Source organism: Zea mays, chromosome 9 (assembly GCF_902167145.1).
Source record: "Zea mays cultivar B73 chromosome 9, Zm-B73-REFERENCE-NAM-5.0, whole genome shotgun sequence".
In the NCBI taxonomy this organism is placed as follows: domain Eukaryota; kingdom Viridiplantae; phylum Streptophyta; class Magnoliopsida; order Poales; family Poaceae; genus Zea; species Zea mays.
Window position 1 is genome coordinate 134,566,074 of NC_050104.1, and position 12,700 is coordinate 134,578,773.

Here is a 12,700-nt window from a genome sequence, read left to right on the forward strand (position 1 = left end):
GTTTATCATCCTTGTTAATAATCAAGCCATTTTTAATATAGGGACATGATCTAATCAAGTGCCCCTCTTCAAAGCATTCACTACACTTCTTGATTCTATTTGTATGAAGTGTAACTTGATTATTACCTTGGATGTTACCTTTTATGGAGGCATGGTTGAGGCTTTTAGAAGAGGTATTGATTTTCTTCTTTTGCTTCCTCCTCTTAGCAATCCTCAAGTCCTTGACATTTTCTTTAAGGGATTTAGTGCATGCCTCGGTTGTTCCCGTCTCAAGCTTCTTCACCATGTGATCATGGTTATCTTGAGAAGGTTGAGCAATGCATTTCCCTTTTAGTTGAGTCAAGCTCATTTTTAGCCTCTCATTTTCTTCTTTGAGCTTTTGATATGTATCATCGTTTGCTCCTGCAAATTCTAGCTCAAAGGAAGATTTGCTTGTCGACGGACAACAAGCATTAGCACATGGTAATATAGTTTCAATTTGAATACATGTGTAAAAGTGAGGTTGTTGGGATTTTAAGTTTTCTATCACAACCTCATGAGCAATATCTAATATGATATGATCATCCATAAGATTTTCATGAGAGCATAGGAGCATATCATATTTTTCTTGAAAAGCTAGATTTTCAACTTTTAGCTTTTCTACCTGGTCCTTAAGCAAGGTATTCCTATTTACTAATTGAGCGATACAATGTAAAGCGTTATCTTGCTCAATTGAAATAGTTTCATACCTTTGGACCAAATCAACATGAGAGCATTTTAGCTCCTCATGTTCTTTAGTCAACTCGTCAAAGTGTAGCATTTTCATGGAGAGAACATCTTCTATCCTTTGACGAGCTTCGCTTTGCTCTCTCGCTCTTTCTAGAAGTTTGAGCATGACCGCCTTATCCTCTTGGCTTAGGCGAGCGTAGAGTTGCATGAAGCTTCTTTCTTCCTCCCCATCCTTGTTTGTGCTTCCGCTATCATTTTCATTAGCCACACAACACATGTGGGAATCGAAATGGGAAGACAAACCTTTTGGAGAGGTGGATTCATCGTTTGGTCTCCATCGATCATTTTCTTCTTCTTCCTTGCAATGATTAGTATCACAAATACCAAAGGAAGTAGAAGCACAAAATGAACTATCATGTTTGGACTTATCAAATTTAGTTTTAATTCTAGTCCAAATATCATGCACACCACAAATAGGTTTATCATATTTTATTATGAAAGCATGATAATCTTCTTTGCTAAGGGATTTACTTAAGATGTCATAAGCTAGATAGTTTAAGCGAATACATCTTAAATCTTCTTCGGAGGCATTTTCCCTAGCATAGTTAGGAGGAATAATACTCTTGTCTAAAATTTGTTCTAATTGTGGATCTATGATTCTAAAGGCATTTATTACTCTAGTGGACCATGAATCATAATTAGAACAATCGGAAAGTAATATCTCAAGAGTTACCTCCTTGTTCTCCTTCGGAGTTGTCTTCTTGTTCTTTTGGGATCTTCTATGAGCCATCACTTCGAGTTGTTAGACTCAAGATGAAGTGCCTAGCTCTGATACCAATTGAAAGTCGCCTAGAGGGGGGGTGAATAGGCGAAACCTGGAAGTTAAAACTTTATCCCCCAACTAGATCCCTTGATTAGTGGTTAGAACAAGATAGATAATTATCGGAGTATAAAAACTAAGTCCTTGCTTGTAAAGAGTATTGCTTTCAAATAATGCGGAATTGATAAATCAATACTACTAATAAGTCTATGAGAATAAAGCAAGAGGGCTTAGGCAAGAAGAGCAATAACACAAGTTCTCTCTTGCAATGTGTTGTTTTACTAAATGAGAATTTAACTTAAAGCAACACCAAATAGAATTAGCAAAGAGTAGTGCAAGAGAAACTTAGAAAAGGGAAAGGACAAACAAATCATAAGCAATAAGCACACGAGACATGGGTGATTTGTTTTACCGAGGTTCGGCCCTCAAAGGCCTAGTCCCCGTTGAGGAGTCCACTAAGGACGGGTCTTTTTCAACCCTTTCCCTCTCTCCACCGATCACCCAAGGATCGGCGAGCTCTTCTTCTTCTCAAGGATCACTCTCGATCCCGCAAGGACCACCACACTCTTTTGGTGTCTCTTGCTAGCTTTTACAAGCCTCCAAAACTTTGGAGGAAGTTCAATGGGAGTCAAAACTCCACGCGCAAATGAACACAAAGATGTAGCACACACTATCTCTCAATGAATCTCACAAGGCACTAGTGCTAAACTCAAATGAGTAGCTCTCAATTGCTTGCTCTCTCTTTTGTGGCACTTGTGTTGGTTGTTGAAGGCTCTCTTGTGAGTTTTGGTGTTTGGATGACAACTCAATTAAAGGACTAACGAGTGTACTAAGTGTTGAACATGTGCTTAAGGTAAAGCCTACAGGGTTCAACACAAGTGAACAAATGTGATGGTCCAAGAACTGGATTATGGATACATAATGGACATCACAAGTAAGATGGACATTGCATAAAGTGAGACTCGGGTGCGTAGCTCGGAGACAACTGATCAAGCCAAGGACGGAGGCAAGAAGAGCTTCGAGGTACCAAGTGCACGGGAGAAAGTCAAGGAGGCTGAGGAACCCAAAGCCAAGGGTGAAGAAGAAGGCCTGCAAAGTCAAGGGTGATCGAGTTGAGAACAGTTACGGCACATCGAGGATCACTACATAAGGACGTGACTTACAACCAATGAGGTAACAGCTACAGTTATGTGGTGTAAGTCATAAGGCTCAAGACCAAGCTCTAAGAAGGAGATCAAGGTCACTAGAAGGAGAACAAGTGTCAAAACCAGAACGGGAAGCAGCCCAAAAGAGCTAAGTTCACCTTGATCTTTAGTTTGGTTTGTTCCTATGTTTGGAGATGTTCTATGTGACCTTTGCAGGATGTTGGAGCTAAGAAATGTCAATCTAGATCAAGTCAAGCCGACTTGATGATTTATGAGTCCAACATCAAAGCTCAAGCATGTGAAATGCTATAATGATTAAGAGAAGGTATGTTTCTAGACTTAGTACATTGGTTTTGTGGACTAATATACTTGTCTAAGTGTTAGAAACAGAAAGAAGAATAAAAGAAGAGAGGTGCAAAGGGCTTGGCTATGTACAACCAAGTCAGCTCAGTCTGGCACACCGGACTGTCCGGTGGTGCACCAGACAGTGTCCGGTGCACCAGGCAGAACTCTGGCGAACTGGCCGCTCTCGGGAATTCACCGGCGATGTATGGCTATAATTCACCGGACTATCCGGTGTGCACCGGACTGTCCGGTGAGCCAACGGTCGGCCGGGCCAACGGTCGGCCGCGCGATCTGCGCGGGACACGTGGCCGAGCCAACGGCTAGATGGAGGCACCGGACTGTCCGGTGTGCACCGGACATGTCCGGTGCGCCAACGGCTCCAAGACTCCCAACGGTCGGCTTCGCCACAGAAGGAAAGAAATCGGGCACCGGACAGTGTCCGGTGTGCACCGGACTGTCCGGTGCGCCACCCGACAGAAGGCAAGATTTGCCTTCCTGGATTGCTTCCAACGGCTCCTAGGCTCCTTGTGCCTATAAAAGGGACACCTAGGCGCCTCCAGCTAAGAAGAAGTGTAGCCAACAAGTGTAGACTTCACTCGAATCAATTCTCACTCTCCCTCTTGTGTGTAACTCTATAGTTTGTGTAGAAGGCACAGCTATAAGCCTTAAGAGAGGAGAAGTGCTGCTTAGAGCTAGAGCAAGGTCTTGAGCGTATCGTTACTCTGCCGGGGTGCTGCCAAGAAGTCTGTAAGCAGCCGCGGTTCTGTTGTAACCCCACTCAATAGTGAAAGGCTCTACATGTCATACTGACAGATCTGAGCAAACATAGGAAGGAGTTGAAATAGACTCCAAGCCCAGGTGTGGCTAACTCCAACGAGGACTAGGCAAGCATTTCAGGCTTGGCCGAACCTCGGGATAAATCCTTGCGTCTGCGTGCTCTGTTCTATCCTGACTCTCTGCCTTACTTGTCTTTATATCTGCACTTCAATACTTATCTGTGGTATAAGCTTGATTTGAAGTGCAGGACATTTTGAGACAGGATCTTCCATTCCGCTGCAACCTACTCGAAGAGTCTTCTCACTCCACTACGTACTAAGTCTTCGAGTAGAGTAAGAATTTCTAGTTATAAAGTGATTAATTTTTATTCGCCTATTCACCCCCCCTCTAGGCGACATCCAGATCCTGTTCCTGGGTCAAAGGGAACTTTCAATTGGTATCAGAGCTAGGCCTCTCCAGTGTGGGCTTAGCCGTCCGGAGATAACGATGTCGTCACAAGAGGTAACTATAGAACTTCTTTTAGGCGATGGCTCTAATTACAAATCTTGGTCTGTCTCTATTTATAATGCTTTCATGAGTGTTGATCCTGATTTGAGACAGATCTTTAGGAGAAGTATTTTTCCATCTGATATTAGTAAAAATCCCTCTAATGATGAACTAAGATGTTTTTCTCTCAATCACCGTGCTTGCAGCATCTTAGTTGATTCTCTTTCTAGAGGTGCTTATTTTGCCATCATGAGTAGTGATAATGATTTAATTGTTGATGCTCATGATTTATGGAATAGAATTAAAGTAAAATATTGTGTGGCAAATTGTACTGCTTCTACTCCCTATATTGCTTGTGATACTAACCTTTCAAAGGGAGAAGATCAAGAACGATGGGCACCCAACGATGAATCCACCTCGTCGACAGGTTTGTCTTCCACTAGTTATAAATGTCTTATTGCTAACAATGATAGTGGAGACGAAAGTGATGATGAGGAGGAATATGAGGTTGATAGCGAAGATGAGTCTTCATCACAAGGTACATTTTCCTGTATTACTTCCACTAATAATAATGACAGGGAAAATGAGACCGGTGATGTGGAAGAAGAGGAGATTCGCCGGTTCTACACCCATCTCAACAAAGAAGACAAAGTGCTCTTGGTTAAGTTGTTGAGGAGGAACAAGGAACAAGGCGAGACGCTTCTCAGGCTAGAGGAGACTCTCATCAAAACCAACGACAGCCTGGAGAAGATGACCAAAGAACATGAGGAGCTAAAGTGCTCTCATGATAATTTGGTCCAACGGTATAAATCTATTTTATTTGAGCAAAGAAATAATCATGATGTATTATCTGATGTTGCTCAACTTAAAACTGAGAATTCTATGCTTAAGAGTCAAGTAGAAATGATAAATTTAGAAAAACTTGCTCTAAGCGAAAAATATGATATGCTATCTTATTCTCATAATGAATTAGTTGATGACCATATCATGCTTAATGTTGCTCATGAGGTTGTAATTTCAAACTTCAATTCATGTGAACCTCATTCTCGCACGTGTGCGCATTTAAATTGTATATCATCATGTACTAACCCCTGTTGCTCAAAAGAAAGCCAATCATTGATTGAGCAACAAGTTTTAGGGTCACAAAAGAAATTCTGTGGGAATAAGAAGCAACGACAACTAAGGAGAAGACGCTTAGCTCAACTCTCTCAAGATATCCACGGGCGCGTGGTGAAGAAGCTTGAGAAAGGAAAAACTGCAGCAAGTGTTAAGCTCAATAAGAAGAATGTTCCCAAAGCTATAAATGAAGAAATCAACATGAACGAGGAAAAAGGTAAAAATTCAATTAGTCATGATGTTTTTACTAATCATCTCTCCATGTCCTTCAAGCACAAAAAAGGAAGAGGAAAAAGGAGGTGGTTCAAATGCAAGGAGATAGGCCACCTCATCGCATCCTGTCCGTACAAAGACAAGGATGAAGGGACAAGAAGTTGCTTTGGATGCAACAATAAGGACCACATTATCACTTCATGTCCGGTCATGAAGAATCAAGGGTGTGCATCCTCCAAGATGACCCTCACCAAGGAAAATGACAAACAGCAAGCGTCATGTCAGGTTGAGCGACGCTTCTGCTACAAGTGTGGTGAGCAGGGTCATATATCAAAGGTATGTTATAAAGGTAAGATTCCTAAAGAAGTGAATGTGTGTCAATCTCATTCGCTTAGGAGACCCAAATTATACACTTGTGCTAGATCTATAATGAGATCACCTAGAACTAGCACAAAGGCCATTTGGGTACCAAAGGCACATTTAGATGATCATTATGGACCCATCCCGAGATGGGTACCAAACTGTGCTAACTAGACCATGCATGTGCCTTGAGATGGACTGGAGACCATGGGAGAACTTAAGACGGTTATCTAAAACTCTATACTTAAGCTATTAATTGTTTTGGTATTTATTGACCCAAGGTTGAATTATTGTGAAACACTAATCCCATGTTCATCTCAAGTGAAATAAGGTGTATAGGTCCTGAATCATTATTGGTGAATCAAGTAAAGGACTTTGATGAGAATCTACAACTTGCTCTCCAAAGGATGGTACCCGTATATTTTAAGTACATAATTGCAATTTAGTATTGCTCTTAAGTTGGCTTGTTGTGCTACCTGTCTTTGGAGTAGTTATGTTTTATGATTGCCTGTGTTAAATGAATCATAATGAAGTCTGCTTAATCATGATTGGTGCTATATAGGATATATCTTTTGAATCATTCATGGGTAACTCTTTCATTTGTTATATCCATAACGATTAACTCTCTTGGTGTACATGGATAAACCTGTAACTTTTTGTAAGTCATGCTATGTGCAATTATGACATTTTGTTTAGTTCATGTTCAAATGATTACCCTAGTTTGGTACTGTGTGAATTTCAAATCCATGTCGTCCCCTTTTGAGCTATGAGGTGCATGAGCAAAAGGAGCCCTGAATTGGTGATAACTAGTGCTCTCATAAAGGCAAAGGTATGGAAAATGGAACTGTGCAATTTTATTGATTATCTTGAAATTCCATTGATAGTGATCATAGCTGTGTTCTTGCATTTCATTGGTAATATCGTGGCTTATGCATTAGAATGTTGTTTCTTTTGGTGTACCTAAAGAACCTTCTTAACTATGATGTGCTTAAGACATGATCGTATTGTCTTTCAATTGGTATATGTGCTCCAATGATAGTTAAGTATGAAGCATGTCTAAGTTGCGTGTAAATGTTAGACTTCCTGTGAGTATCCAATTGGCTTGTGTGCCACTGAGGCATGCATTGTTGTATTTAGTCAACCTTTCATTTAGCCTTCAATTGATGTTAAGTGGCTTTTCATTTGATATTCAAATTGGCATCTTTGTGTGATGAAAGTGATAGAGTATGCCTTGACCAAGGTATGTTGTGATCCCCTCTAGTTCTAAGGAAGCTAGAATGTGCAAAGTGCAAGTCATTCAAATACTTGATGCACAACTTGATGGGGAGCACACATAACTTGTGTCTTTTGAGACTAACTGTTTCTTGAGCGATCTTGTATAGTCTCTAGGTGGAAAAGAGAAGATAAGCAAGAAATGGAGCAATCTGGACTTGGGTACCTCTGTAAGTCAAGAAATTGGTATCTCAAGTTGTGAGTAAGTGCATATCTTTAGATTGCTCATGCTCTATAATATCTGGTGATAATAGATGCTTAAATATCATGGAGCCATGATATTAAATGAACTTTGCAATTGGTATCTTTCAATTGGTAGCCGTGATAGTCTACTTCAATTGACATCTTTTGATAATCATTAGAATAGAAGTTTCTTCTTGTGCCCAATACTATAACTTGTTCTAAGTTTGGTGTCTTAGCAACAAGAAAAAGTTAGGAGAATGAATCAGGCACAAGAGTGGAGAAGCTCTCGAGAGATTAAATACTTTCAAGATGGGAAGTACACTACAACATGGTAAAGGTACAAAAGGAAGTATTAATCTTTTTGCATATATGTATCTCACCTAAATGTTGATAGTGCTTATGCTCAATAAGTAAGGGGGAATTTTGATAGTCGTTTTTCCTCCTTGACACCTTGCTGTCCCTTGACATCATCCTATGTTCTTGCTTGAGTAAGGTTTTTGGTGTTTGATGTCAAAGGGGGAGAATTTGTGTATTAAAGCTTATCTCAACCTGAGAGGAAAGCTTATCCTAAGGGGTGATGTGTTAGTTTAAGCTTTGCTGGTGTGTTATTCATATGCTTCCTGCGGTATTATATGTGTTGCATCATATGGACTAGTGTTTCTGCTGCGATAAATTAACTGGCTTCTAGAGTGTAATAGATAGTCATGTGGTTAATGGTGCTTTAAGACTAAAGGTGCTTTAAGATTGCTTTAAATTGGTATCTTAATGATGAATAGTGGTAGGTTGATATTCCTGTGATATATCCACTAATTTGAATGGTGCTTAACTCTGGTTATGTGCATTTGTGTGCTCTAGCATCATGGTTTGATTCTTGACACAATGCATCATAAAAGGTGCTAAGGTGTAGAAATGCTTCGAATTGCCTAAGTATGTGCAAATTGACGTCTGAGACCAAAATTGTGTTTTTGAAGTAAGCACATATTTAGGGGGAGCATTCTATAAACTTAGAATTCAAAATTTGTGCTTCAAATCTTATTCTTATGTAAGCTTTAATTGTGTTGCCATCAATCACCAAAAAGGGGGAGATTGAAGGCTCTCTTGTGAGTTTTGGTGTTTGGATGACAACTCAATTAAAGGACTAACGAGTGTACTAAGTGTTGAACAGGTGCTTAAGGTAAAGCCTACAGGGTTCAACACAAGTGAACAAATGTGATGGTCCAAGAACTGGATTATGGATACATAATGGACATCACAAGTAAGATGGACATTGCATAAAGTGAGACTCGGGTGCGTAGCTCGGAGACAACTGATCAAGCCAAGGACGGAGGCAAGAAGAGCTTCGAGGTACCAAGTGCACGGGAGAAAGTCAAGGAGGCTGAGGAACCCAAAGCCAAGGGTGAAGAAGAAGGCCTGCAAAGTCAAGGGTGATCGAGTTGAGAACAGTTACGGCACATCGAGGATCACTACATAAGGACGTGACTTACAACCAATGAGGTAACAGCTACAGTTATGTGGTGTAAGTCATAAGGCTCAAGACCAAGCTCTAAGAAGGAGATCAAGGTCACTAGAAGGAGAACAAGTGTCAAAACCAGAACTGGAAGCAGCCCAAAAGAGCTAAGTTCACCTTGATCTTTAGTTTGGTTTGTTCCTATGTTTGGAGATGTTCTATGTGACCTTTGCAGGATGTTGGAGCTAAGAAATGTCAATCTAGATCAAGTCAAGCCGACTTGATGATTTATGAGTCCAACATCAAAGCTCAAGCATGTGAAATGCTATAATGATTAAGAGAAGGTATGTTTCTAGACTTAGTACATTGGTTTTGTGGACTAATATACTTGTCTAAGTGTTAGAAACAAAAAGAAGAAGAAAAGAAGAGAGGTGCAAAGGGCTTGGCTATGTACAACCAAGTCAGTTCAGTCTGGCACACCGGACTGTCCGGTGGTGCACCGGACAGTGTCCGGTGCACCAGGCAGAACTCTGGCGAACTGGCCGCTCTCGGGAATTCACCGGCGATGTATGGCTATAATTCACCGGACTGTCCGGTGTGCACCGGACTGTCCGGTGAGCCAACGGTCGGCCGAGCCAACGGTCGGCCGCGCGATCTGCGCGGGACACGTGGCCGAGCCAACGGCTAGATGGAGGCACCGGACTGTCCGGTGTGCACCGGACATGTCCGGTGCGCCAACGGCTCCAAGACTCCCAACGGTCGGCTTCGCCACAGAAGGAAAGAAATCGGGCACCGGACAGTGTCCGGTGTGCACCGGACTGTCCGGTGCGCCACCCGACAGAAGGCAAGATTTGCCTTCCTGGATTGCTTCCAACGGCTCCTAGGCTCCTTGTGCCTATAAAAGGGACACCTAGGCGCCTCCAGCTAAGAAGAAGTGTAGCCAACAAGTGTAGACTTCACTCGAATCAATTCTCACTCTCCCTCTTGTGTGTAACTCTATAGTTTGTGTAGAAGGCACAGCTATAAGCCTTAAGAGAGAGGAGAAGTGCTGCTTAGAGCTAGAGCAAGGTCTTGAGCGTATCGTTACTCTGCCGGGGTGCTGCCAAGAAGTCTGTAAGCAGCCGCGGTTCTGTTGTAACCCCACTCAATAGTGAAAGGCTCTACCTGTCATACTGACAGATCTGAGCAAACATAGGAAGGAGTTGAAATAGACTCCAAGCCCAGGTGTGGCTAACTCCAACGAGGACTAGGCAAGCATTTCAGGCTTGGCCGAACCTCGGGATAAATCCTTGCGTCTGCGTGCTCTGTTCTATCCTGACTCTCTGCCTTACTTGTCTTTATATCTGCACTTCAATACTTATCTGTGGTATAAGCTTGATTTGAAGTGCAGGACATTTTGAGACAGGATCTTCCATTCCGCTGCAACCTACTCGAAGAGTCTTCTCACTCCACTGCGTACTAAGTCTTCGAGTAGAGTAAGAATTTCTAGTTATAAAGTGATTAATTTTTATTCGCCTATTCACCCCCCCCTCTAGGCGACATCCAGATCCTGTTCCCGGGTCAAAGGGAACTTTCAGTTGTAGCGGTCTAAATCTTGTGTATAGGATGGATCAATGAATATATGTGGTTGGGAGGGCTTGAGTATGTCAACTAGATGACTTGGAATGTTGCTTGGGCTCCCACACTTTGAAGTGGCCGGTTGGGGTGGTATTTATAGCCCCCAACCACCCATATAGCCGTTGGGGCGCATCTGCCAGAAATTGCACTGGCGGACGGTCCGCGGCTAGGGCCCGGACGGTCCGCGACCCTCCAACGGTCGATTCTGACATCTTCAATGGATACTTCTGACAGATCAACGGTTAGATCAACGACTATCTGCCTCGGTGACACCACGCGGACAGTCCGCCCTTGGTTCCGGACGGTCCGCGCCAGCTGTATAATTCCTTTTGCTCAACTTGTCACCTTCGGGCTGAACCAGGTCTTCACCTACTGACTGTCCGTGAATTATAGCCGGACGGTCCGCGCGTTGTAGCTGGACGGTCCGCGGTTTAGTCGGACTATCCATGATTTATAGTTCCTGGTCGAAGTCAAAGTGGTGTCGCGGACGGTCCGCCGCAAGGGCCCGGACGGTCCGCGCTTGGTCTGATTTTCCAAAAAGCTTCTCCTGTCCGGAATAATCTACGGTATTCCGGACAGTCGATTTAGTATAGTTGTAGATGAACCTTTAGCACCTGTAGAACATATAATCTAGAGCAAACTAGTTAGTCCAATTATTTGTGTTGGGCAATTCAACCACCAAAATCAATTAGGAAAAAGGTGTAACCCTAATTCCCTTTCAGCGGGCGATCATCTCCAATCTCGCTGCACTCTAGCACAAACTCTCCAGCCTGCTTCACGACGAGTTCGGCCTCCGCCTCTTGGTCCTCATCGGGATCCTCATGGTGGCGCTTGGCCCTCTCGATCCTGGCCTTGGCACGGGGCAGAGAGTAGTGTGCAATGTCGACGCGTGCCTTGAGAAGCTCATGCGTGCCCTCGGTGAAGAAGGGATATTGGATATCCTCCTCCTCCTCGCTTTCGGTTCCGATCCGACACAGCCGCACAGGACACAGATAGACTGTATACTGACCGAGTTCTCCCCTCCAGCACAGGACACAACCATACATGTACATATATATATTATTGTTGATTTTTGTTTTGTTGATTGTTGATTCACTATAATTTTTTGTGCGACACATTTGATATAATTTTACATTAAAATTTTGTTGCGGCACATCCTATATAAAAATCCTAGGTCGTGTAGAGGTTACGAAAGAAGCGGCGGCGGGTGCACGAGACGGAGGGACGGGAATGGGAGTGATTGTCGGGTGGATGGGGACGGGGAGCATAGCCATAGGAGGGGGGCTGGGGTATGGGGCCTGGGGTTCTCCATGGGTTAGTGCTCCCACGAGGAGACGGTTAGTATCGGTTAGGGTTTTCAAGTGGAAGTCGTGGCGGTGGTCAAGAGGCAGGAGACTCTTGTGGTACGAGCTCGTTCGTCTCCACTGGTATGTTCTAGCTAACTCATTAAACTAATGAGATAGCTCGATTTGTTAAGCTAATGAGTCACGTAGTTAATTCGACTCGGTTTATTTATGAGTTCGAGTTGTCTCGTTTAGCTCGCAAGCTAGAGTAGAAAAAACAATATAAATATAATAATCAATTTCTAGTTATTTTTAAACTAATTTAACAATATAAAATAGTAATTATATTCATAGTTTCATAGACCATATCAATGCAACACCAAATTAGCATAACTCAACACTCACCAATTCACAATTCGCACACATGCTCATCAGTTTAATCCTCAGTTATATTCATATAGGCTAGGTCCGCGAGGAGTCGTTGTAATAGTAGGAATATGTCACTTTCTAGATCCTGAACCCTATAGACCCCTTCAATTTTCTCCGCACGTAATCCCCTCAATGCTTAGATCCTTCCCACAACTAGATTCTTTCCATAGCCATATTCTCATAAAAGCTCCTGAGAAAAAAGCTGAACCAAATAGGCACAAAGAGGATAGGGCTAAGTCGGTACTTTGTTGTGTGCCTATTCCGTTTACGTGACTAAAACGGGAAAACGAAAATATCTCAGTAAAAATGGGATTTTGGAAATATGGATGGAAAACAGCAAACTGTTTTTGTTTCCGCTCCACCAACGTACCATCCTATTTTCATCTCGTTCTCGTTTTTCCCACAAATACAAAAACGATTCAGATTAAAATGGAATATAGTATCGGTTGAAACATGATTTTATTCCTCCGTTTTCATCTCTAATTCTCTCTAAATATTT

The 12,700-nt window shown here is 42.5% G+C and overlaps 1 pseudogene; it reads right to left on the reverse strand.

The window, feature by feature from the left end:
• The window catches only part of LOC103640308 (U4/U6 small nuclear ribonucleoprotein PRP4-like protein), a 29,351-nt pseudogene extending 17,816 nt beyond the window's left edge, over nt 1-11,535 (reverse strand).
• Nucleotides 11,536-12,700: the final 1,165 nt, after the last annotated feature.